The 4,303-nt window shown below is 44.1% G+C and overlaps 1 long non-coding RNA gene across 1 annotated transcript; it reads right to left on the reverse strand.

Moving 5' to 3' along the window:
• Positions 1 to 1,054: 1,054 nt before the first annotated feature.
• On the reverse strand, positions 1,055 to 2,523 carry LOC139058256 (uncharacterized). The gene is made up of 2 exons (XR_011513299.1): positions 2,403 to 2,523; positions 1,055 to 2,009 (listed from the first exon to the last, which is right to left on the reverse strand). It is a non-coding gene; the product is annotated as an uncharacterized lncRNA (long non-coding RNA).
• Positions 2,524 to 4,303: the final 1,780 nt, after the last annotated feature.

The raw sequence follows: 4,303 nt of genomic DNA on the forward strand, positions 1-4,303 counted from the left end.
ATATTACTCGAAGCCCCACTCTTTAAAATTCGATTAGGATGAGGTATACCAGTATCATTATCATTTGGGGCCTCGACTCTAGGCTACAGTATTTAATTATTAACTGAAACAAAGAGTTTACTGTGTTAATTATTGTATCTTTGTTATACCTATCAAATCTGCATCCATTTCACCTAAATTGGTTTCGCTAAATTATTTACTAACTATAATTCTCTCCTTGATCGTAGCCTCTTTTAACATTCATATTTCAGTTAGTATGACTGCTTGTTCGAATACTAGTCTAGTTATTGCAACATCTCCCCTTGTTTTTTGTATTTGCTTTACTTTCCGTTTATCGTTTTCAAATAAGAATTTACTGCAGCTACCCCGTGCCACCCGTTTCTTGGAATATCCCCCGTAGTGGGTGCGAGCCATAACAGGTCTACCACCACCACCACCACCACCACCACCACCACCACCACCACCACCACCACCACCACCACAATAATAATAATAATAATAATAATAATAATAATAATAATAATAATAATAATAATAATAATAATAATAATAATAATAATAATAATAATAATAATAATAATAATAATAATAATAACAACAACAACAACAATACGATCACCATCATCATAATCAAGGAAATTGTTGGACTGAAACTGTTTGCTTTCATTAGATTAAACCTAATAGTTCTTGCCATATACAGGGTGTTTCAGCTAACTTTAACCAGAGCTTTCAAATATGCCTATGCACTCTAAGACGCGACCAAATGAATGTTGCTCATTCCTGTATGTAGTGTGTCACGCTATCTCTTTTATTTTGCTTAATTGGATACTTAGTCAAAATTGACCAACTTCTGAAGCAACGAAGTTAAGCAAAACATTTCCAATTAGAAAGTTGTAGTGCGCTTTGCAAAATGTCCGATTGGATAGCTTCTAACTTTTTATCTATTAAGTATTCGTTTTTTTGCAACAATTTAAACATTTCGGCACGTTCACATGCATTACATCGGTCATAGTGATCGCGGCATTTTGTGAACATTATCATCGGCAACATCGCATTCGCAAATGAAACATGTTATTTATTTTAAACGTAATAACGTCAGCCCATCTTGCATATGTAATCCACAAAAACAAACGTAACAAACTCTATTTTCGTTGTTGATCTTGTTCAAAATATCCGATCCTAGATATTTTGACTGGACGGCTTCCCGTGGCCATGTGAAGGATTCACGCCTATCTGCAGTACGCAGTCGCACTGTTGGTGTAAGCAGCTGAGGTCGTCTAGGGTTCTCGAAGCAGCCATTCAGTGCACGGTGGCCGCCACCCGCTCGACCTGCTCGCCTGCCGAAATGACAACGCCCGCGCGAGAGCTCCTGTGAACGGACACCGTCCCGTACGTCGTTACTACGGGTCCGTTGTCGACGTCCTCGAGTCCCTCCCACGCATCATGCTCGACGGCGGTCGGGTCCAGCTGGGCGTTGCCGCAGCGCTCTTGTAGCCGCATCATCGTCGTCGTCGTTGCCGACGCCGGCGTTCGCTTCAAACGTGGCGCTACTCTTTATCTCTTGGAAGTACACGTAGCTACCGCTTGGCTTCGCGTACTGCGCGAATCGAGCGTGTTTGATCTTCTCGATAATATCGATGTCGTGATCGCAGAGGGTGGAGGCAGCTTGCAACTCGAGCTTGGTCTTGTGGTGACTCTCCGTCAAGTAGGTAGGTTCGTCGACGAAAAAGCGCCCTGGGGCGAATGCATACGTTAGTCCATAAAAACAGACTGAACGCAGCGTCGCCTCTGAGCAAGGCACCGCCGCGCCAGGCGACGCCGCGGGAATTGCGTTGACGCAGCCGTTGCTGACGCCGGAACGCTTCATGGCACCTGTGCCTCCACTTTCGTGGGTAAATGCAGACGAGGCGACCTTCTCCGCATGGTCCGGCTGTCTGGGGAGCTGCTGCTGACCTTTGCGTCTCTGGCAAACGGCCATTGCCCGGGAGTCACCAGTATGTTCGCCTTATCTGCAACGTGGGCAAAACACTGGATGTAAGATGTAATCGTTTGAGACCCATAGCAACAAATCAATTCTAGAGAAAGGCTAGGGCATCTCTGAGACTACGAGGAAAAATGACATCATGAGCTGAGATGAAAACGTGACAGGTTAGCTTTAAGCTTAGGATTACCACCGCTGAGTGCCTCGCAGTGGTTATAACAAAGTGGAGACCTGCATGCAGCCTATCGACAATATCGTATACGCTAGTTTCGTCGCTGTAGAACAGAGCTGCACGGCGCCTTCTTGAAACAAACAGTGAAGGAGAGAAAGGTTAGCACTCAGGCACAACTTACCCGGCTTCGTGGTGTTCCAACGAAGAATGAAGGAGCGAAAGGCTATAAATGAAACGTAGCTTACTCACCTTCGCAGCGTTCCAACGTGACGAACAGCTGGGCTGGCAGAAACGGGGAAGGCTGCGCTTCTGGCACGGTCCGAGCGGAACGCAATCTCACGTGCGGTTCATGCGCGCGCTCTTCTTTCTGTAATGACGATGATGATGGCTTTCAAATGTAGTAACCACGCATTATGGGGGCAGGTGAGAATCAGGTGCCATTACCAAAACAAAAGGAGGAATGAAAACAAAAATGAAACCCATCATAAATTAAGCAATGTATACAGCATAACGCCGCATTCTGCTTTCTAAAAAAAGTAAATGAAGACGGTTAAAAAGTATAATTAGCGGAAAGAAAAGAAGTGTTTAAAAAAAGGTATCTGACAGTTAAAGCTCTAAGTTTTCTGTAATTAGTGTTTTTGGTTTATGACAAAGCTCCTCTCTTGTTAACTGTAGCAGCTCTGCTGTTGTTGAAGCATTAATTTACAAATACAACTTGACTTATTAGCGTCCCTTTAAAAAGCAATGGGCTTTGACTTTAGAAGCCTCTATAGCATACCGGGATATACTGTAGCTAGGAGCAGGAAGCTCAGTCGTTGCCCAGGGGCAGCTGTTTCCTTGCCGGCCACAGTGACGCAGTCGTTATGGCGTTCTGCTGCTATGTATATAGCAGCATTCAGACTGGGATACATAGCGCAAAAAATTACACAGGGACAAGCATAACACAGGACGAGCGCTAACTTTCAACAATTGATTTATTGCAGCTGGTGAGTATATATATACTCACTGGGACGCCACTACAATCGTCATCGTCAAAAGAAACTAATTTCACTCATGAGCGATGAGCAGAGAGCGGACCACGTAAGAGAAAGGAAAGAAGAAAGGGAAAAACGAAAAGTGGCGGCAATTCCCTACTTTCATAAGGTTTCCCACAACCTAAAAAAGGTCGGGCAACGTTCTCGTGTAAACGTTGTCTTTACAGCACCTAACAAACTCTTGAGGTTGAGTGTGATGAGCTGTCCCATGAGGAAACCAAAGCCTGGTTGCACTACCGCGCACAAAGATCCTTTTGTTGCATGCACTCGCAATGTTGTGTATAAGATCCCACTCTCGTGTGGGAAGTACTACGTGGGCCAGACGGGCAGATGTTTAAACGTGCGTCTGGCGGAGCATATATAGTAACAAAGTGGAGAGCATCGCAATAGATGGGCTGCCCATTGTAGAAAATGTGACGCGAAGGCTCCATGCTTCCCGCTATTAGAACGAACTGTTGTTGTCTATCGCCACAAGAATAAGATTACGAGGGAAATTGTGGAAGCAGCTAAGATAGCCAGAGCAGGTGACGAGTGCGTTAGCACGCCGTCTATATTTTTATCAAGGAAAGAGCTTGAATTTTTGGGCATAATAGTCACATGACTGTCTTTTCCCCCTTCACTTCAGTGTGTTCTATTGTAGTGGCGTCCCAGTGATTATATATATACTCACCAGCTGCAATAAATCAATTGTTGAAAGTTAGCGCTCGTCCTGTGTTCTGCTTGTCCCTGTGTAATTTTTTGCGCTATGTATCCCAGTCTGAATGCATCCCACCAACACGCCCAAACTTCTTCCCTGATATAGCAGCAGCTTCATTGAAGTAAATAAATGCCAAACCATACCGCACGACATGCTGCTGCTAACCCTAAATACTGGCACATAACCAGAATTACGGATTAACGTAGAATAGGGCGGCACGAGGGAAAAGAAAAAGAGAACAAGTTTGAACATTAATTGAAAAAAGGCGATTAATGATGGATGATCGAATATGTCACACGCGTATACAACAGCACTTGAAATTCGAAGTTTCTTTAAAATTTATGTTATGGGGCGAAATGCGAGAACGCCCGTGTACTTAGATTTAAGCATAGAGTTTCTCACTACATTACCTAGAGGGA

The sequence above is a fragment of the Dermacentor albipictus genome, chromosome 1, assembly GCF_038994185.2.
Source record: "Dermacentor albipictus isolate Rhodes 1998 colony chromosome 1, USDA_Dalb.pri_finalv2, whole genome shotgun sequence".
Lineage (NCBI taxonomy): Eukaryota > Metazoa > Arthropoda > Arachnida > Ixodida > Ixodidae > Dermacentor > Dermacentor albipictus.